A 23,819-nucleotide genomic window follows, 5' to 3' on the forward strand; every position below is an offset into this window, starting at 1 on the left:
TGCCAAATGGGTAAAACCACGGCCATCTTGATATATAGAGGCCTGCTACCAACAGTTGTGACGTCACGCGTATAGTGTTCACTCTCCGTCGTCGCGTTTAATTCCTATATTGATGATACAATACTTTTTATCATAATTTGACAAAGAAAATACAATAATAAGCCTATAAACACAAAACACCGAAGAAACACTATCAAAAGTATACATACGAATACACAAATATATGCACTCAAGGTAATATATTACATATTGTAAAATGTTCGACTGAAGGCTACTCACCTGGACTCTACGATGACTGAATAGGCGAATGGTTTTCTCTCAAAACAATGGCATTCTTTTATGCTTGTCTGAGCACATGAATAAATTAAGAAACGTATTTTCCAAAATAGGACAGATCTTGGTCACAACACTCATTAACTCAGCAGCACACACCCACACTTGTCACAGGTTATTCAACTTTCATTATCAAAACATTGAAAACATTGAAAGAAACATCCCTAGAATTTCCACTGTCGAAAAATATATTTGAATCAGATATCAAGGTATGATTTAATGTGTAGCTTTCCACAATTTAAAAAGTAGTATGATGGTCACCAGGAAAACTGTTGCTGTTTCTAAAATGCCATTATATTACACTTATTTGAGCACATAGTGTTATTAATTAATTATTTATGAATGACAGGAAAATATTTGCTATGATATGATAGATCTTGGATACAACGCTCATTAACTCTGCAGCTCACACCCACACTTGTCACAGAAATTACCAGGTTTTTCAACTTTCATTGTAAAAACATTGAAAGAAACATCCCTACAATTACTACTGAATGAGGTATCAAGGTCTGAGTTAACGTGTACCTTTCCACAATTTGAAAAGTAGTATGATGGTCACTCGGCAAGCTGTTGCTCTCTCTAAAATGCCCTTATATTACACATTACACTTATTTGAGCATATAGCATTATTAATTATTTATGAATGACAGCAAAAATATGTGCCAGGATATGATAGATCTTGGACACTCATTAATTCTGTAGCACACACCCACACTTGTCATAGAAATTACCAGATATTTCAACTTTCATTATCAAAACATTGAAAGAAACATCCCTACAACTACCACTGAATGAGATATCAAGGTCTGAGTTAATGTGTAGTTTTTCACAATTTGAATAGTAGTATGATGGTCACTCAGCAAACTGTTGTTGTCTCTAAAATGCCCTTATATTACACATATTTGAGCACATAATGTTATTAATTATTTATGAATGACGGGAAAAATATTGGCCATGATATGATAGATCTTCGACACAACACTCATTAACTCTGCAGCTCACACCCACACTTGTCACAGAAATTACCAAGTTTTTCAACTTCCATTATCAAATCATTGAAAGAAAGATCCCCACGATTTCCACTGTTTAAACATACATCTTTGAATCGGATATCAAGGCCGGAATTAACATGTAGCCCTCCATAACAAATCATTTAATGCTCAATAGGCGAACTGTTGTCTCTAAAATGAATCAATTTTGGTAGAAAATTCAAGTACATTTAGGGTTGTTAACTTACCCAACAAGTCCTCATAATTTGATATCTTGTCTCCTTCTTCTGGCGATTTTCGATTGGCAGGTGTTGGTTGAGACATATGACGGCTGCCCAGGAAATATAGTTGGCACAGCTAGGAAACGCAAATGTTGAGATAGCCACCTCCTTATTCTTATTTGAAAGGTAATTGGATTTAGACCTACATCCAGGCACTCTACACGTTCGTCCCATTTTACAAAGAGGAGCATACACTACACTAACGCATTGTAGTAATAATCATAATTAAATGATAAACATTAGAGTACTGTTAGACAATTCATAATAGCTCAGTGGGTACACTTAACCTATCACATAACCTAGCAATACTTCCTAACATCAGGCTGCTCAAATTAGAATTCTATAGTATTTAACACATACTATTGCTGAAAATACATCCTTTACTGATGCCTTTTCATACAGTTATGACTTTTAAACATGAACAAACACTTCTAATGACGTTGAAATGACAACAATGGGCTACGAAACCACCATGTAAACAAGACTCGTGCCTATATATCGCTGCACTAAAAAACTGACGTCATCACTATGGAACTGTCATGTGTAGCAGGCTGGAACTTCGAGTTGGCCGTGGTAAAACACACAGGCTTTACCTTTTCTTCAACCATTGCTAAATGCATCTTATTTTCCAAACAAAAGGGCGATAGTAAGTGCCCAGAATTGTACCTCAAGGGAAATAAAACAGATAGTAAATGAAATAAAAATACTAGGAACGACCTTTGACAGAAAATTAACATGGAAAAAAAGGATTGCCTACATCGAATTAATGTACTCAAATCATTGGGCAGCTAACAACTGGGGAGCAGATCTTCATGTATTAATGTGCACTTACAAACATCAAAGCTAGCCCGATCTCAAGTTTATTAATGGAATCTAATGAACCTCCGCTTTGGACTCGCAGAAAACAATCAACTATGATTATGTTTTCCCACGCTATTAGTTTCAATGCTATTCCCTGCAACAAAAGAGACATAGGCTACCCTTCCACATTAGGTTTATCCAATACTTACAGGAAATTAATTCTTCAGTTCCTCCGTTTGCTTCAAGAACTAAAAGACATCACATTCCCTCCATAGAAAGCTGAACCACCACCAATATTAGATTTAACCCTCTACTGCATCATGTTGCCACCTGGCAACAATTAAGAAATTTAATTCTCAAGCGTAAAAGACAAGCTTTATATGCATGCTGTTAACAAATGGCAACCGAAAGGTACTGGCCGTATGGAATGAGAAGAGATTTTTCTGCCAAAGGTTGGTAGTAACAAAAGACAATCGATTTCTTCCGTATACAAAAATGGTTGACTTGAGTAGCTCCATGTGACTTGATTTATTACCTCTGTCGTTTTTGTCGTCATTATAAGCTTGGTCTATAAAACCTTTTTGATAAGTAGATATCCTAATAATGTGTAAACAGTGGTTTCTGAACATATTAGTGCAGTTGTTGAAATAATATCATGTTTTTATTATTTGTTAACACATGGCAACAGTATGCACGCAATGCAGTACCTTTGTGATATAGGCCTATGTACATTACTAATATTTGCGTCTCTTTTTACAGCGCTATGAAACCAATACCGTTAAAATCGTTTTACGGGAGACAGAAAGTGACGTTGCGTGTGCCTCCAGATGACAGTGATGATTCACAACTTGAAGATAGCAGTGATGAAGATCAAGATTTGTCAAATGTATTAGCTGACGAATCGAGTGATGAGTGCAATAAACACTATAATACTGTAATACCAGAGAGTGAGGAGGATGATAGTGGTGGTGATAATATAGGTGGTAGTGACGACGACGATGATGATGATGATGATGATGATGATGATGATGATGATGATGATGATGATGATGATGATGATGTAGTTTCTCCACAAGAAACCTCCAGGAAAAGGAAAAAACATGTGAATTGCTGGCAGGAACCCCAGCATCAGTGGGTAGGGTCTGACACATCCCACTCTGACGAGTCTAGTGTCAGACCTAAGACGAAATGCTGGTTAATAGAGCAAACGCCTGAAAAGCCAACATCTAATTTTTGATCTGATTTTTGATATGCTCTATTGGTGGAAAAATATCTAATTCCCTCCATGGGAATTTAGAATTACCATTTGGAATTGCTAGGCGGGCATTAATTCCATTGTGGAGTTTTATCTCCCGTATGCAGTTGTCAGACTGTGCCACATAAGAGGCTTCTGATAAGTTCACCTGCATACACCCCAGCATCAGTGGGTAGGGTCTGACACATCCCACTCTGACGAGTCTAGTGTCAGACCTAAGACGAAATGCTGGTTAATAGAGCAAACGCCTGAAAAGCCAACATCTAATTTTTGATCTGATTTTTGATATGCTCTATTGGTGGAAAAATATCTAATTCCCTCCATGGGAATTTAGAATTACCATTTGGAATTGCTAGGCGGGCATTAATTCCATTGTGGAGTTTTATCTCCCGTATGCAGTTGTCAGACTGTGCCACATAAGAGGCTTCTGATAAGTTCACCTGCATACACCCCAGCATCAGTGGGTAGGGTCTGACACATCCCACTCTGACGAGTCTAGTGTCAGACCTAAGACGAAATGCTGGTTAATAGAGCAAACGCCTGAAAAGCCAACATCTAATTTTTGATCTGATTTTTGATATGCTCTATTGGTGGAAAAATATCTAATTCCCTCCATGGGAATTTAGAATTACCATTTGGAATTGCTAGGCGGGCATTAATTCCATTGTGGAGTTTTATCTCCCGTATGCAGTTGTCAGACTGTGCCACATAAGAGGCTTCTGATAAGTTCACCTGCATACACCCCAGCATCAGTGGGTAGGGTCTGACACATCCCACTCTGACGAGTCTAGTGTCAGACCTAAGACGAAATGCTGGTTAATAGAGCAAACGCCTGAAAAGCCAACATCTAATTTTTGATCTGATTTTTGATATGCTCTATTGGTGGAAAAATATCTAATTCCCTCCATGGGAATTTAGAATTACCATTTGGAATTGCTAGGCGGGCATTAATTCCATTGTGGAGTTTTATCTCCCGTATGCAGTTGTCAGACTGTGCCACATAAGAGGCTTCTGATAAGTTCACCTGCATACACCCCAGCATCAGTGGGTAGGGTCTGACACATCCCACTCTGACGAGTCTAGTGTCAGACCTAAGACGAAATGCTGGTTAATAGAGCAAACGCCTGAAAAGCCAACATCTAATTTTTGATCTGATTTTTGATATGCTCTATTGGTGGAAAAATATCTAATTCCCTCCATGGGAATTTAGAATTACCAAAGGTGTTCATTATTTGTGATGTTGGGGGGCTTGTCTATGACTTGGAAATTTATATTGGGAAGGTAGATCAGTGTGTAGAGCTCCCTGATATAGGAGCTAGTGGAAATGTTGTGCTTAGACTGGCTAGATTGGTACCTGAGGGTCAAAACTGTAAAGTGTACTTTGATAACTGGTTTTGTAGTTTACAACTGCAAGTGGAGCTTGCTAAGAGGAAGATATTTTCCATAGGAACTGTGAGGCAAAATAGGTTGAAAGGATGTACATTTGAGAATGAAAAGGAGATGAAGAGAAAGGGAAGAGGTGCAACTGATGAGAAAAGATTTATTTCTAATAACATGGAGTATTCTGCTGTCAAGTGGTTTGACAACAGATTCGTTACATTGCTCAGTAATTTTGCTGGTAATGAACCCACAACTGAAGTAAACAGGTACGATAAGAAGCTCAAAAAGACTGTTACCATTCCATGCCCGAACACTGTGGTAAACTACAACCCATTTATGGGAGGTGTAGATCTTGTCGACTCGGTGATTGCTCTGTACAGGACACAAATCAGGTCTAAGAAGTGGTACCACAGAATTTTTTTTCATTTGTTAGATCTCATGTTGGTCAATGCCTGGTTTCTGTACAGGAAAGACTGCTTAGCAAATGGTGTTGGTCAAAAACATATGATGCCACTTTTGTACTTCAGGAGAAGTGTGGCAAGAAGTCTAATGTTTCAAGGAAAACCTGGAACCCCATCGAGAAAACAAGGGAGGCCTTCTAACAGTTCAATACAGCGTGCACTGATGAAAAAGAAGAGAGGACCACCCACAGCTTCGCCTCATGTTGACATACGACTTGATGGTGTGGGTCACCTACCTGAAATGTCTGAGAAGAAAGGGAGGTGCAGAAATCCAGGATGTAAAGGAATTGTGAGAGTTGAGTGCATAAAGTGCAAGGTGTATTTGTGTTTTACCCAAAAAAGCAATTGTTTTCTGACATTTCATAATGACAAGTAGGACTTGTAGACAGAGAAACTGTGCCTAATATTTTTGTATTTTTGCTTTTATATACATGTGTAGGCCTAATTTATTTCTTTTTTTCTGACCTGAAAATATACTTTTAAAAGTTCAACCCATCCAAATTATGTATAGTAATTATATGTGTGAACTACCTTTCAAAGTACCATGTATCAGCATAATAACTCTAAAGCTCATTCCATCGCTCAGTGCATAATGTTGCCACATGGCAACAAAATGTAAAATGGATTTTTCCCCAGAAATATCAATATAATTTTGTTGCAAGTTATGTTATCTTGTTTACTAAGTAATATATTACAGCTCCATATTTTTTTCAGTTAATTTCTGGACAAAAAAAAAACAACTCATGCAGTAGAGGGTTAAGTGAATTCAATAAAGCAACAGGCAGTACCGTATTAAAAAAAAAATGCTATCTGAAAAGTGTGAAAGTCTGCCCAAACACATTCCTATTTACATTGATGGCTCTAAAATCAAATACGGTAGCGGCTGTGCTGTTGTCCAACCTGATCACAGAATGAAGTATGCACACTACCAGCTACATGCTCCATATTCACATGTGAACTGTATGCCATAAAGTATCCCCCCAAAAAGAACCTTTTTTAATCCTTTGTGATTCTTTATCAAAATGCATCATCCTTAAATACACTAGTCCAAGACAATACTGCAAACTTACAATACTGTGAAAAATAAAGAACAGCAAGTTACCATAATATGGATTCCCTCACATAAGGGAATAAAAGGCAATGAACAAGCTGACATATCAGTTAAAGAAGCAACTCGTCTTCCTGTACATGATCCAAACTTTCGAATTCTCCACACAGACGTTGCTCGTGTTCTTACTACAAAGATCCGAAAACAGTGGTTAACTGACTGGACACGGAAATAACCCACAAGACTCCATGATATCAGGCGTGGATCTACAGATGAAGTTGATGTTTCATTCCTCCAGCGTCGAGAACAAGTGCACACATCTTCTCTAAGAAACCACCCATATGTGACACCTGTCAAAAATAAAAATGACCACGTTTTACTAGAATGCCATCCATACGATCAACAAAGACAGTTGTGTACCTTAAACCAGAATAATAGTGTATGTGACATCTTGAACAAAGATAACTCAGTGTAAAAACATAAGTTTTTTAGACGAACAAATCTATTCAAAGACATGTAATCACTATCTGATCAATATGTACTATTGTTATTTTTGCAATTGAAACTCTATGTAATCAATGTAATTATTCCCTCATATGTAATTAATAATTATGAATGTCGCGATATGACTTTCTAGGTTAAAGCGACAATTAAAAAAGCTTAAAAAAAGACATATTTCCTGCATCGCCAAATTTCGTTGGCCAATACTCCATTCATAAGTAAATTAGTTTATCGGATGAGCTGTATTGCGTAAACTTCCACCTTCAGGCTAATCTTCTCTGAAAGTATCACGGGAAGGAAGGAAGCTATGTTATTAATTCTTACTGGTGTGTTTACACGTACGTAGATTCACTGGCGCCAGTTCGTTCGCCAGACTTACCGGTACGCCAGAACAGGTTTCTACCCATGTCTCACCAGTGTCATTTTGAAGTGGGTTTAGTCGGTAAAGGTTATTTAATAGAAGATATCGGGTGAAGTTCAACTTATTCGTGACGCCTGCCGAAAAGAACATGATAAATGATTTCGAAAACGTTGTAAAAGTCGCGTGTGGGTGAGAAAGTGGATTGTACGAAGGGATGATGTAGGTGCATCTGGGCGATTTTTAACTGAACTTTCATTAAAAGATCATTTACGCATGACAAAGGTCAATTAATTTATTATTTATTGGAACGTGTCACACCAATAATACGAAAGCAAAATACCACAATGAGAGATGCATTACCGCCAGTAGAAATTACGCTGAGATATTTAGCATCTGGAGATTCTTTTGCATCTTTACAGTATTTATATCGTGTTCCAAAATGCACAATTCGAGCATCCCTATTCTTACGTAAACTGCAGTTCACGTCCCACAAATAAGGATGTTGTTCGTATGCTTGAAGGAATTCATTTTGTCTGAATTACACTTTGCATTCATAATTAATTAAATTCTGGACGAACGACACAAACACTTCACACGAAAGGAACTTCAATTTTAATATCTTCTTGTTTACACGTTGACAAGGAATCTGTGCCGCGATAAGTCATCACTGGCGTAAGGGAAGTTGAAAAGCTACCAACCTGTTCAGGTCCATGCATGCATGCAGGGGATTTAACCCAATTATGGTTAAAATTCCCGACAAAAGACCAAAGGCCAGCAAGCTAACCATTTAGCCATGGAGCCGGACCCTGAGCGGGTAGCATCAAGTCAGCGGTTGAACATGGGCTGGTCAGACAAAGAGCAGAACCGGCTCTACTGCTCACACGTGCTCACACGCTAACTGCTCAAGGCCGCTTCAAGTCAGATCAGTTTGTTTCTTGCTGCTCAGCTGTAAGCGTCTTGTCCCGAACTCGCCATGTCTTTTGAAACAGAGGAGTTGATTTCATCAGTTTTTAAACGACCGGTGCTATGGGATGTATCTCACAAATATTTTAAAGTCAGACACGTAACCTCGGAGGCATGGAAAGAAGTCTGTACAGAACTGAAGACAAATGAAGGTAAGTTACACTCACACGAATATTTATTTATTTATCTAAACGTATACCACCAATAAACACATCCTGCATTTCCAGGTGGATTTTATACAAAATAATGTAAATTGTAAAGAACAATTTGAATAAATACGTATTTAAAAAATGAATAGTAAGAGGGAAAAGATATTATAAATAGTACAACAGATTTAAATAAATGTTACAGAGCTCGGCACTTGTTTATGAGGGTATTTAAGGGTTGTAGTAAGGATGTAAAGGAGAGGGCATGTACGTCTTTGGTAAGACCCCAACTAGAGTATGGTTCCAGTGTATGAGACTCTCACCAGGATTTCTTGATTCAAGAACTGGAAAAAATCCAAAGAAGAGCACAAAAATGTTGCGAAGTTAGGGCTGGGAAGACTTGGGAGAAAGGAGATGAGCTGCTCGACTAAGTGGTATGTTCCGAACTGTCATTGGACAGATGGTGTGGAATGATATCAGTAGACGAATAAGTTTTGAGTGGTGTCTTTAAAAGTAGGAAAGATCACAATATGAAGATAAAGGTGGAATTGAAGAGGAAAAATTGGGGCAAATATTCGTTTTAGGAAGGGGAGTTCGGGATTGGAATAAGTTAGCAAGGGATATGGTCAATAAATTCCAATTTCTTTGCAGTCATTTAAGAAGAGGCTGGGAAAACAACAGATAGGGAATCTGCCACCTGGGCGATTGGCCTAAATGCAGATCAGTAGTGATTGATTGTTTGTTTCCACTAGCATATTACTATTATGGACATGATGTAGGCTTTTGGGCTTATGCCGTGTCAAGAAAATAGGGTGAAATTCTTTACGTTTCGCAGGAGTCTAGGTATGGACCGTGAAAGCACCAATGGCAACATATTAATGTTATTGTACAGTAATGCTGTTTTTCTAAAACAACATTTTAACAAGAACCTGTCATACCCGTTTTGTATTTACACTAGCTATAAAATGATACGGTGCTTGATTTTAGATGAGAGGATGTTACCTGTGTGGAACTACAGTTAGTGTCTAATATTTAACATATTTAGAACAAGCAACAACATTAACACAGACTAAATTAAAACTTAATTGCAATACAATTCAGGCAAAATTAGATGTACTAGGTGTATGCGTACGATTTTGCCGATATTTGTGGTAAAAAAAAAACCACGGCACTTGCGCCCTTGAAAGGGCTCTGGCCTGCCCAGCGACCGCTGCTCAGCCCGAAGGCCTGTAGATTACGAGGGGCCGTGTGGTCAGCACGACGCATCATCTCGGCCGTTATTCTGTGCTTTCAAGACCGGGGCCGCCATCTCACCGTCAGATAGCTCCTCAATTGTAATCACGTAGGCTGAGTGGACCTCGAAGCAGCCGTCAGGTCGAGAGGAAAATCGCTGGCCTGGCCGAGAATCGAACCCGGGGTCTCCGGGCGAGAGGCAAGCACACTACCCCTACACAACAGGGGCCGGCATTTTCGTGGTAAAGGAAACATTGACTTTTTGTTTATTCAAATGGCGCCAGGTCGGGTAAGTACGGCGGGTGCGGAAGGTTATCCCTTGTAAGTGATTTCAAGGTACCTTTCACTGCTTTTGCTGTTTATAACAAAATCACTTCATAGCGTTGTGCATTAAAGGTTTCGCCAGGCTTCAAGAGTTCTTAATACACAATACCGCTCTGGTCTCACCAGACACAAAGCATGGTCTTCTTGCCGAAGAGATTTGGCCTTGGTGTTGAAGGACCGGCTTCGTCAGGTGACAGCCACGATTTTCTCCGCTTCGGGTTTTCAAAACAAATCCATTTTTCGTCACCAGTCACAAAGTGGGTACATAAGTGATTTTCCTTCGTGGCGTTGAAACAGCATTTCACAAGTGACTTTGCTATTTTCAGTTTGGCGTTCATTAAAATCGTGTGGGACCCATTTACTGAGTTTACTGATCTTCCCTATTGCTCGCAAACGTCTGCTGCTGGTTCCTTGCGACACCCTTAATGCTTCAATGGCTGTTGAGTTTGAGTTGGGTCATCGTCCAGTAACGCATGTAATCGCTCTCGTCTTCGTACTTTTGTGGTTGTGTTGTTTTCAAGTTTTCATTCCCCACCCGAAGGGCGGGGCGGGCCCCTTAAAGAGTGACGCTCTCGCTCGGGCCGGGAGAAGTGAAGAGAACTGGGAGGTGTGAGAAATGAAGAAGGTGGGTAACGCGAGAAGGTGGAGAAGTGATGAGGGCCTCTTGGTTGAGGAGATGTGGGTTAGGGAGTAGTGAAGGTTCAAACTGGAGTTCCGATGTACGAGAGGAGGAGGTGAAGCGTGGCTGAGATGTTATATAGGGAGGTGGTGAGAAGTCGGAGTAGGTCAGCTGGTAGAGGTGATGAGATGAAGGAGGACGTTGGAGGAAGGGATGGACTGACTCGTGGTGGAGGTCGATATGGGGTGGGAGTTCGGGGTCGATGACATGAGGTGTGGGAGCGGCAAGGTTCCACGGTGAGTTGTCGACCGTAGAGACGTGCGCCATTGGTGATGAGGCATTGGACGTCCTCTTCAGTTTGCAGGTGAAGACGGACTAAGTATGTTGGTCCCGAGGTATTCCAGATGCGGAAGGCTCGCCGGACAGAGATACCTTCGTGGTTGAGCTCGTGGATGATGTCTCTGTCAGAAATGAGGGAATCCACGCCGCGGAGGACACAACTATACATGATATTGCGGGCTGGTTGCAGCTGTAGCTATGGCGATTGTTCTGCGGCATCTGCTTGAGGTGGTGTCTGCGTTGCTGGTGGCGTCGTAGAGCGTTCTTCGGCGTTGGTTGGCAAGCGGTTAAAATAGCTGGGAGCTATGTATCGAAAACTGGGTGGATCAGGGTATGTTGGCTGAGAAAGCGTCGTAGTTGCAATAGGTGAAGGGTGGGAGTACGTAACAGTTGGGAAGAAAGGTAAAAGCGGAGGTCGTGGTTGCGGTGGTGGTCATGATGGGGAGGCTAACTTCCAGTGCGGAGTCGGCCTATATGCTTCATTAGGGCGGCGGAGAGCTGACAGTAGAGATGAATGAAGAGCCATCCAGCCGATCAAAAATGAAGAAGTGTTGCGTCGGAGGTCGGAAACGTCCAGTTGCAAGAGAGATCTCACCAAAATCAGAGATGTGATGTGATCTAACGACTTTCGTGGTCTACCAAAGCGTACTGGTTTTCACATTGAAATCACCACGTTTGTATATCGTCGAAACCATGTCTCACATGTTCTAGTCGACGGAGCGTGTTCACCATGTTTTTACCAGCAGACGACGACTTTCCACAGCCTTGTCTTCTGATTAAATAAAGAAAGCAATGCGTGCCGCAAACGTTATTTTTCAGGCGGGAACGTCGACATGATCAGTGAACGATACAACACAGACGCTAACGTTTGGCGGACTCAACTTGTGTGTGTTGGTAGGTTAATGTCAGACGAACAAACTGACGTACAGGGATGTACTGAAACACTACCGATAGATGTCTCACATGTAGTACCCGGTATGCGCTTGTCGATCGTCATTTGTTTGTGTGTGTTTTTAATGGAAGATACCTAGTTAAATGCTGAAGTTAAATATTTAATATATCGTTACGACAACAAAGACGACAAGAAAATCGTGATGCCTGACTATTGCTGTGTCCCAATGTCCCAAAATCAAGGTCGACCGTATTCATACCATCAATTTTCTAAGCAAGATGCTTTCCGTAAGAAGTGGTTGCATGCGATTCGTAGGCAGGACCTACGAAATAAAAATATGACTCCAGACGTTGGTCTGCTCGAAACATTTTACAGTTGAAGATTATGTCATTACTGAAACTGGTAGTACATTCTTAAAAGTTAATATGACCTATTTCAATACTTTTAGGCGAAAGACGAAGACTTAAGGAGAACGCTGTACCTTCGATATCTTCATGGTGTGGCACCGGCACCTTGGAAATAACTCAGAGAGCAAGAAGATATAGAAGTAGGAAAACAGCCATAACACCGTGTGCGGTACAGTACCCTGAATCACAGAGTGACCTATAATTTGACACTGGAGCACCATCAATTTCAGACTTCCTGAACAGGAAATAACTCATTACTTCCTAATTTGAAAGTTTTATACCGGTATTTGTCTTTTGGTCCGAAACAAGACCCTGAAACTCGTGCGCTGCACGGAAATGAAGTAGCCCCAGGCACTGCTGTCACACCAATGTTGTGCCTTATGTACGCCTATAACCGGCAAAGAAAATAAAAAATACCATATTAGGAATGTTTTCAAAATGTTATTTGTACTTTAAGAATTCAATCTTAACAAAAACGCTACAAGAAGAAGGAGTTGCTGCATTTATTCCTTACTGGTAGCTTTCAATCAACTCTTGCATTTTTCTGGATACTTTTTCGCCACTTTTCTTTAATTCTGCTTCCAAATCCGCTATCGTCATTGCACCTATACCATTTCCCGTCTTGTTGAAAACATTAGCAGAATATGGTAACTCCATTTTAATGCATTTAAAGCAAAAGTTTGGTTTCGATGATCGCAAATGTAGGAATACTCCATATAAGTCTCATGTAAAACAATCGAGCAGCGGAAAGCGCATACCGGGTATTACCATTACGCTGCCTAGCGGACAAGTTTTGCGTGATACATCCCAATTATGTCAAATTCATATGCTACGTACTGTTCGCTGGCGCCATCTCTTAGTGAAACCGGAAAAAAGACTTATGCACACACCTGGTATATGCTTATAAAAAACCACAGACAAGAACACAACTAAACCACATTCATACACAGGCCATTATTTACTGTAATAGTCACTGAACGTGAGATTGTTTCTGGCTACGTGTTTCTATGTTGAGTTGTGCGATACATTCGCAGGTAATGCGTATAGATTTTGCCAAAGTAGTGCCCCTTGAGTTAACTTGTATCTGATCAACTTAGCTGTAGTAAGAATATGCATTGCATGATTTTGTAATGAATGATTCTCTAGGTTCAAACTATGTGTGTCTATTCCCTCGTTAATAATTACACACACCGGGCGAGTTGGCCGTGCGGTTAGGGGCGCACAGCTCTGAGCTTGCATCCGGGGAGATAGTGGGTTCGAATCCCACTGTCGGCAGCTCTGAAGATTGTTTTCTATTTTCACACCAGGCAAATGCTGAGGCTCTACCTTAATTAAGGCCATGGCCGCTTCCTTCCAACTCCTAGGCCTTTCATATCCCATCGTCGCCATAAAATTTACGTGTCGGTGCGACGTAAAGCCTCTAGCAAAAAAGAAAAAAAAGCCACAATTATGCAAAAAACAGGCAGCTCGAGCAGGGAATTCTGGGCCAGGGGCTAATGCGCAAGATGGCCGCCGCGCGCAATCTACCTCTAGGGCTACCGCGCAAGATGGCCGCCACGCGCAATCTACCTCTAGCTACGCGCTACGTCCTCGGGGCACCTTCAGAAAACAGGATGTTATAGGGATAAAAAGGGAATTCTGGGCCAGGGGCTAATGCGCAAGATGGCCGCCGCGCGCAATCTACCTCTAGGGCTACCGCGCAAGATGGCCGCCACGCGCAATCTACCTCTAGCTACGCGCTACGTCCTCGGACACCTTCAGAAAATAGGATGTCGTTATAGGGATAAAAAGGGAATTCTGGGCCAGGGGCTAATGCGCAAGATGGCCGCCGCGCGCAATCTACCTCTAGGGCTACCGCGCAAGATGGCCGCCACGCGCAATCTACCTCTAGCTACGCGCTACGTCCTCGGACACCTTCAGAAAATAGGATGTCGTTATAGGGATAAAAAGGGAATTCTGGGCCAGGGGCTAATGCGCAAGATGGCCGCCACGCGCAATCTACCTCTAGCTTTCCTTAAAATTTGCCATTTAGCAGTTGAAATTCCAAACGCACATTCTACCTTTTGTCTACATCTTTTCAGCCTGTAGTTGAAAATGTGTGTGAAATCGTCCGATGATTTTTCGTCCCCAACGAGAACAAAAGGCACTTGAATCAGTGAATTGGGTAATTCAGTGGTAGCTATATAAAGCCCGCCCCACAAGGATTTTAACACAATAGTTCCAATGCTGGTATTCTTACCTAGAAATAATTCTAGAGGAGAGATGTGTTCTTTACGCCTGCCACGGCCAATCCACCCGCCCGTAGAAGTATATATACTTCTATAACCAAAAGTAGTGGTCCAGGCGCCATTATCCATTGCTTCTGCCAAAGATCACCTACAGTGGCCGATGTTACAACCACTGTAAAAAAATACATACATACATACATACATTATCATTATAGACTGTTATGCCTTTCAGCGTTCAGTCTGCAAGCCTCTGTGAATTTACTAAACGTCGCCACAATCCTCGATTTGCAACTAGTGTTGTGGCCTCATTTAGTTCTATACCTCTTATCTTTAAATCGTTAGAAACCGAGTCTAACCATCGTCGTCTTGGTCTCCCTCTACTTCTTTTACCCTCCATAGCAGAGTCCATTATTCTCCTAGGTAATCTATCCTCCTCCATTCGCCTCACATGACCCCACCACCGAAGCCGGTTTATGCGTACAGCTTCATCCATCGAGTTCATTCCTAAATTAGCCTTTATCTCCTCATTCCGAGTACCCTCCTGCCATTGTTCCCACCTGTTTGTCCCAGCAATCATTCTTGCTACTTTCATGTCTGTTACTTCTAACTTATGAATAAGGTATCCTAAGTCCACCCAGCTTTCGCTCCCGTAAAACAAAGTAGGTCTGAAAACAGACCGATGTAAAGATAGTTTCGTCTGGGAGCTCATTTCCTTCTTACAGAATACTGTTGATCGCAGCTGCGAGCTCACTGAATTAGCTTTACGACACCTTGATTCAATCTCACTTTCTATATTACCATCCTGGGAGAACATACAACCTAAAAAAATATAATAATTAAAAAAAGACTGAAAAGGCTCGCGAAGTTTGAAAGTGTCATGGCGTCGGAGGGTAACCTTACAGTTTATCAATTCCTCCTTTGATCTCGGGCTTACGGCAAGAAAAAAAAAAAAAAGGTAATTTATTAGCCAGGCCAATCTCTGGGGCTACACTCCCTTCGAGATGCTTTATCTATGGCCACCGCGCATACGGTCCGCAAGGCAAAAAGGAAAAAAAGGTATTTAGTAGTTGTAACCTATCTTTGCACATCCAGGCCAATCTCTGCCATGAGAACAGTGCCATACTCCTTTCGAGAGGCTCCTTTTTATCGCCACGGCGCATACTGTTCGTACGGCAATACAAAAAAAAAAAAAAAAAAAAGCCATATCAAACCAACAGTTGGCAGCAGTGCTATTCTACTCACCTCAACTTACCTCAGCGCTACAAGTGGAAACCTAAATATTAAACAAAAGACTGTCTCTTCGCGTGCGCCACATAGCGGTGTTTCGTGTTACTAACATTCCGAGGTTATGCCAATTCAGTTGGTGGTGGGATATTTAGACTATTTGTTTTCAGCAACTCATATAATTTCGAACTCCTGAAAACACCACCATCACTTTGTTGGGCCTTTACAGCCCACATCAATGGCTACGAATTTACAGTGCGTCCGTCTCCGCTTTTAGAACGACAGAATAACAATGCTTGTCATTGAAATAATCGGATCCGCTATCATTTGGACATTTTATTCTAATATGTTTCCCATCAATGCAATTAGGTAAATTAGTTTTAAGGTACTTCTCCACGTTCTTTCATCAGGGAAAGGAAGGCATTCTTCTCTTAGTAACTCCCATATTGCTTCTCTGCTATCTTTGACTATTGAAGCGACAGTAGTTTTGCCCATCCGAAATGCAAAAGGCGGGAAGTAAAATGACATTCCAGTAGCCAGAAATCTGTAAAAATGAATATTACTTTTCAAGATGTGAATTGTCCGCCTCTGTGGTGTAGTGGTTACTGTGATTCGATTCGGGTTCGATTACCGGCTCTGCCACGACATTTGAAAAGTGGTACGAGGGCTGGAACGAATCCACTCAGCCTCGGGACGTCAACTGAGTAGAGGTGGGTTTGATTCCCACCTCAGCCATCCTGGAAGTGGTTTTCCGTGGTTTCCCACTTCCAGGCAAATGCCGGGATGGTACCTAACTTAAGGCCATGGCCGCTTCCTGCCCTCTTCCTTGTCTATCCCTTTCAGTCGTCCCATCCCCCACCAAGGCCCCTGGTCAGCATAGCAGGTGAGGCAGTCTGTGCGAGGCACTGGTCCTCCTCCCCAGTTGTATCCCCGACCCCATGTCTCACGCTCCAGGACACTGCCCTTGAGGCGGTAGAGGTGGGATCCCTCGCTGAGTCCGAGGGGAAAGCCGACCCTGGAGGGTAAACAGATTAAGAAAGAAAGATGTGAATTACTTCTAACAGTTTATGTTAATAGCAGTTGCTTACTGCTGGCGCGGAAAGAATGTGAACTCCCGATTGAAGCTGAATGTCTGGAGAACCATTCGGTCTATTTCCACCAAATAAACTTCAAAATTAATCTAATATTTATTTATTATTTAGGATCGTTTCAACCTCCTATGGGTTACAATTACATAACTTCCTTGACTGTTGATGTTCTTTCTTTTTACGCCAATACCCCTTCATTCTCTGTTTCGCTTTTGCTCGATCCTCACCCGAGAACACCCTTCTTGTTCTCCTGGGTTTCTCCACGAATAGGTCCGCAATTTTCCTTCCGAACACTGTTCTGTTTGTAATAGCTCCCTCCTCAGTGCCACATTTTAATTTCTTTTTGTGTGTGGTTGCTTTACGTCGCACCGACACAGATCTTATGGCGACGATGGGATAGGAAAGGCCTGGAGTTGGAAGGAAGTGGCCATGGCCTTAATTAAGATACAGTCCCAGCATTTGCCTGGTGTGAAAATGGGGAACCAGGAAAACATCTTCAGGGTTGCTGACAGTGGGATTCGAACCCACTGTTTCCCGGATGCAAGCTCCTAACCGCACGGCCAACTCGCCCGATCCTCATTTTTTAAGATCCTGATGAACTTTTCTTCTTTCCTGGAAGATGAGGATCGTATTTGCTAGGCGTTCCGGTCCCATTCTTCTCAGGTGTCGTCTTTTTTCTTTCTTATGTTTTCGCATTTTTCATACAGCTCTTGATTTGATCTCAAACGGAAGGTAAACTCATGTCCTGTTGCTTTCTTCGGTCCCAGAATTTTCCTCAGAAATTTACGCTCTTCTTTTCTATTTCGAAAATCTCCTTTCTGGCAATTGTCTCTGCTGCATAGAGGCGTTCAAGTTTCACCACGGTATTACAGTGTCTGAGGTTGGCTTGATAGGCGAGGGAATGAAATGGCGTATGGCCGGGAGTGTCTGAGGACAAGTTCGGCTCGCCAATTGCAGGTCTTTTGATTTGACGATGATGATGAAGACGACACATTACACCCAGCCCCCCCCCCCCCCCCGTGCCACCGAAATTAAGCAATTATGGTAAAAATTCCCGACCCTGCTGGGAATCGAACCCTGGGCCCCTGTGACCAAAGGCCAGCAGGCTTGCCATTTAGCCATTGAGCCGGACTGATAGGAGAGGGCATAATCCGGCATAATCTGAATGCAATCTCCATTTTCTTTGCTCTGTCTTTGATAGCTGGCTTCTCGTTAGGAATCAGCATCTCCCCTAGATATTTGAATTTGTGGACTCTCTTTATGTCAACCAACTTGGTCTTCAATGTCTATGTTGGTTCTCTGGGATCTATGTCCATGCACTTATTTTTCTCAAAAGATATTTGCAGTCCTGCCTTTTTGTGCCCTATCTTGATTCCGTTCGGGATAGTTTGCTGACTCATCATCATCATCATCATCATCATCATCATCTGTTTACCCTCCAGGTTCGGTTTTTCCCTCGGACTTAGCGAGGGATCCCACCTCTACCGCCTCAAGGGCAGTGTCCTGGAGCTTCAGACTCTTGGTCGGGGGATACAACTGGGGAGTATGACCAGTACCTCGCCCAGGCGGCCTCACCTGCTATGCTGAACAGGGGCCTTGGTGGGGGGATGGGAAGATTGGAAGGGATAGGCAAGGAAGAGGGAAGGAAGCGGCCGTGGCCTTAAGTTAGGTACCATCCCGGCATTCGCCTGGAGGAGAAGTGGGAAACCACGGAAAACCACTTCCAGGACGGCTGAGGTGGAAATCGAACCCACCTCTACTCAGTTGACCTCCCGAGGCTGAGTGGACCCCGTTCCAGCCCTCGTACCACTTTTCAAATTTCGTGGCAGAGCCGGTAATCGAACCCGGGCCTCCGGGGGTGGCAGCTAATCACGCTAACCACTACACCACAGAGGCGGACTGCTGACTCATTTCTTTATTTAATATTGATTTTTTTTTTTTTTTTTTTTTTTTTTTTGTAATGAAGTAAAGTCTTGCTTTAGAATCGGGTGATTTTTATCTTTTACGAGCAAATTTGAATTTTGGTACACAGTTGTATAGAAATTCACGAGTTACTGTTATACCAGCTGCCTGCCGCATTTTTAAATGTTGTGTTAACATTTCTTACTGATACCTTCCTTATGTTTAAGGAGTTGTTATTTATGTGGGAACCCGGTTGTCTGCGATCAAAATGGTCCCAGAATTAAGCACCCAGCATCATTTCCATCGTGAGTTCTTCGGTATTATCATTACAAAATATACTTAAATGTGAATTTACAACATATTTTACTTGCAAAATTTGTGTATTGTTTAATGAAGCAACGTGGAGGCTGGCATGTCTGCAGAAGCTTCCCGTGCATGGTTGCCAGGTGAATCAACCCGGGTTTACACTTGCTTTGTTATCTTCAGACATAATTTCCCATAGTATATTCAGTTAAAAATGGTTACATTATTATCTTTATGCACTTGATTCCACTTAATTTACGTTGATTAAATGTAACTTTGAAGTTTAAATAGAACGGGTAGTTTTCCAGATTCCTACCCGGCTTCACAAACTTTCTGCGTCGACAGTAGGTCTGTGAATTCTATAACATGCTTTGAAATTATCTAACAAGAAATCGTCCATTTATCCCTGTTTCAGAGTCTATGGTGAGAAAGAAGTGGAAAACAATGAAAGACTACTATAGATCAGAAGTAAATAAGATAGAGAAACCTACATCAGGTTCTTCCGGTTCCCCTAAAAAGGCTACTTCTACTTGGCCATATTTCCTACAGCTGGAGTTTATACGAAAAACCTTGGGGAATAACAATAAGAAACGCAATTGCAGCCTTCAGCCGAGTAAAATCATAACTCAGACTAGTGATGCCGATAACGATAGTATTTCAGCTGACGAAGCTGATCATAGTAACGAGGGGCAAGAAGAGCAGTATGTTGCGAACAGTGTTTCACCCGCAAGTAAGGAAATTAACGTTTACGAGAAGTCTCGCGAAACTGGCCCAGGGAAAATGTTAAAAGCACGCAAAAGAAGCCATGACAGCGAGTTCATGGAGATATTTTTGGAAAATGAAAGGAAGAAAATTGCTCTTTTGGAGAGAGCCTCAGAAGATGATGACATGATGTTTTTGCAAAGTCTACTGCCAGACATAAAATCTCTTCCGAGAACAGAAAAATTACGATTAAGGATGGACATGCAAAAGCTAGTTTATGATGCTGTATTAAGGCATACTACACATGGCACTCCACCTCCATGTAGCTGGGGCAGAATACATGCTTCCTCTTCTACAGTTAGTTCTCCCATGGCAATGGCTTCCTATAATGAAGAATCTACTATGTATATCAACCAGACTGATGTCGTTAATGATGTTAAGGATAGTAGACAATAATGGATTTACGACATTTATATGAAATTATGTTTCTTGAATTTAATAAAATAAAAAAATACTGTAGTGGTGTCCTGCAGGGAGGATCCTAGTCCCCTTTTTGCCCTGTTCATTGATGACCTTCTCGATACTGTTTCCCACCATTCATGTGAAATCCTTCTCTTTGCAGATGATTCTCCCACAGATACAATCCAGTTGCAAAATGCACTTGATTCACTGTCAGGTTGGTGTACTAACTACATGGCGTCTTAAACCTCATCCCTGCAAGTGTTCCACCATTTTGTTCACACTTTGTGAATCCCCCATTCTACAAGAATATCACCTACTGAACTAACAGATTGCAATTGTTGACAATCAAAAAGACTTAGAAGTGCATTTTGACAGTAAATTGTTGTTCATTTCGCACATAAACAGGGTCACCTCACATGCTATGTCACTCTTTGGTTTACTCTACAGGTTTTCTGACATCACAAATGCAAATGAATTCTACGTTTCCTGTATCTTACCGATTGTTGGAATACTCCTCTCCAGTCTGGTCCATTTCTGCTTTTTCAAATCTCAGCCACCTTGACCGTGTACAATCTTTTTTCTGTGCTATCGTCAGAGCCAGGGTTCCCTGCCTTTTGCAACCTAAGCAGTATCCAAGTGCTCGGGAAAGTAAAACTCAAAACTCTTTCTGCTCGGAGGAATGTAGCCGACCTAAAGCTGCTATACAAAGCAGCTAATGGTCTGTCGATGTCTCCAGATTAAGTTTCCTTATTCCCCCTTTACCTCCCATCCCATAGTACCAGAATGAAGACTATATTCCATATTCCTTACTCCCGGCTTTCTCTCATCCAAAGGTCCTTTTCTGTACGTATTCCAGCAATGTTTAATACCTTATCTATCAACAAGAACCTGGACATCTTCATGTCATTTCCTTCCTTTTGTCATGATATTTCCAATATAACTTAATTTTCCTTCTTGTCCTTTCCTGTTTCTGCTCCTGTATTTAATGTATTTTCCTTTGTTAATATCGTTGTTTATGTAAATATGTATTATATAGGATTGTACAGTTTTTATTGTGTATATTTGTGTCCTTTGTAAATATGTATATATCCTTCATTTCAGAATAATATCCGTTGTACATAACTCGGATCTTTGTAATTCGGCGTTATGTTATTGCTGATCTTGAATAAATACATTTTCTTGTGGACTTAGTTTCCTCCATTAATAGTGTTACCGTATTTTTGTGGTAGGTAGAGGTGAAAGAAGGTGCGGTGGTGAACAGGTCTCAAGCTACGAAATTAAAGTTAATTTAAAATTTAACAAGGTTATATTTTCTTTCCAAAATTCAGGAAAAACACGAATGGCAGGTACAGAGTAGCAAGGTAACAAATTACAAGTACAGTATTCACAAGATTTGGGCTTCGAGCCCCTAACTCACAATTCTTGGGCAATTAGCCCAACTTTACCCCAAAACAGTTTTCAACAGAGGGGCAGAAAACCCCATTCATGCCCAGGAGCACTTGCTCCAAATTACACAGTAAGGCCTCCTTGAGGCGCGCAGAAAACAAAATTTTCAAGAAAGAGCAACTTGCTCTCAAAATTTAAGCCTGTCAAAGGCCACACCAAATTCCACCTTCAAGCTGTCCTCTAAGGACATATACACAGAGGTAAAATACCCAACCTACTGAGGTCTATTAAGTGAGAAAAAGGTTAATTACATGACCTCTAAAATAACCATTTGAGAGGAGGCGATCTGCACTCCTAATACACTTGTTTAAAAACCTAATCTGGCACTAGGCCGCTAATGCAAGGGCTAATCCCATACTAAAGAGGTGACTTAAGAAAGAAACAATTTACATTACTGTTACGGAAGAATCGGTTGAGAAAAATAAGTTCACCTCAGAACAATATGAGTGGGAGCTCGAGAGGGTTAAGCACTCTCTATCCCAATACGTAGCTTAAAAGAGAATAGATACTAAGAGTTTTTACATTTTAGGGAAAGGTTACATGGTGAAAAAGCTTCGGACCCGCCCCGAGAGTTAAACTGCTGAGCTAGCAAGAAAAGAAGTTATTATACGGCCATTACCTGGTTGTTGAACTGCTGTCCGAAGGAAGAGGCGCTTCCCACCCCCTGCTATGTACTTTACACACTGAAAGATGGTAGAGAAGTGGCGCAGAGACCCTAAAATCAGCAGTTTATATACTCTCGCGGAAAGTTCGAGGCGTTTCAGGAAATAAAACACCCGCCCACAATCATTTATTGGTTAGGGTTAAGCAGCATATCCAATTTGAAGAAGAAACCCCTTATTGGTCGTAAATTAATTAAGGAAATTCAGGATTGGCTAAATTCAAAACAAGGGGAAAGAAAGGGGAATACAGCCAACTTAAACAATACCAGAAAGAAATTTAACAAGAAACAAACTTTTGAAATAAAAATTTCTCCAAAAAAACAGTTCTTTCACCTTGCACTAGGGTGCACTATAGTAGTTCTTCAGTAGTGTCCTCTAGAAGAGAAAGTTCACACTTCTTACTACAAGCAAAACAAAAATACGTCGAAAACGACCCGGTTCAGAAACTTCAAAATTTCCAAGTAGTGACATCTTCTGAGAAACTTGAAAATTAACACAATGGATAGAGTTCAGACTTCCTCCAGTAGAGGAGTTTCAACTGGCGCAAAGTTTGAAATAGCGGCGTGGAGGTGTACCGCCCGGTACAAATAGGTTAATGTTTAAATTCCTTACTTTATGCGAATTTCATTGCATAAATGATTTACTGTTGCCATTTTCTATTTTTATACTAAACTGTGATTCAGTTAATCAATAAAATATATCGAATACAATAGAACTAGTGTTTAGCATTTTACTTACCCCCAAGGTACTTACCAGTGAACCCCGTGAGGTACATTTACCCGATTGACACAGTAATTAAAACCGAGAGGTATTTTTCCCTTGGTGAACTTATAACCTGAAAGAAAGACTGCCGCTTTTGCTCATAGCGTACAGGTCAGCCCATAATTAACCAACAGAATTGCAACTCCAAAAGTTATAGAACTACAGCGACTGTAACTTAAAAACGTTTGAGTCTGTCGAACACACAAGATCAATATCTATATAACATAAGAGTTTTGTCTGTACATTGACCCGAATTTGAAAAGAATGGCATTTCTGTGTCGGCCATGTCCACAGTAACAAGGAAATGCATTTTTTACTTTTCCGTAATGTATGTATGTATGTATGTGTGTATGTACACACATCACGAGAAAACGGCTGAAGAGAATTGAATGAAAATCGGTATGTAAAGTCGGGAGATGAGCCACTACAATCTAGGCTACAAATCATTTTATTCACGTCGAGTGAAATGGTAATTTAGGGGAAGGCCTAAAATTTAATTCTCAAATATTTATATTATTAGCGTCCGTATCGAAAAATACTAAACAAGTAAAGTTATATAGAATTAAATTTCCGATCATTTATGTCTTATATTTTTTTACCGTACCGGCATTGATAACACAGATATTCATGAATGTCTATTTTTATTCCAAATTAGCAGCGGAGATGGGGTTTCTCCTCTGGCCTGGAGGAAAAATTTGCCTCCAAGT

At 41.2% G+C, this 23,819-nt stretch overlaps 1 protein-coding gene across 4 annotated transcripts in view; it reads left to right on the top strand.

The window, feature by feature from the left end:
• Window positions 1-23,819, top strand: part of LOC137502966 (uncharacterized) — a 145,309-nt gene that overhangs the window by 46,633 nt on the left and 74,857 nt on the right. The window contains exons 1-2 of one of the 4 annotated variants that reach the window (XR_011018967.1): window positions 8,419-8,525; window positions 19,494-19,760. The exons of 2 other annotated variants lie outside the window; for them this stretch is intronic. The gene's annotated coding sequence lies outside the window, so the exon portion shown is untranslated. Of the gene's footprint in view, window positions 1-8,405; window positions 8,526-19,493; window positions 19,761-23,819 lie in introns of those variants that run through there. One more of the 4 variants, XM_068230230.1, reaches the window with a different exon arrangement.

The sequence above is a fragment of the Anabrus simplex genome, chromosome 14 (assembly GCF_040414725.1).
Source record: "Anabrus simplex isolate iqAnaSimp1 chromosome 14, ASM4041472v1, whole genome shotgun sequence".
Lineage (NCBI taxonomy): Eukaryota > Metazoa > Arthropoda > Insecta > Orthoptera > Tettigoniidae > Anabrus > Anabrus simplex.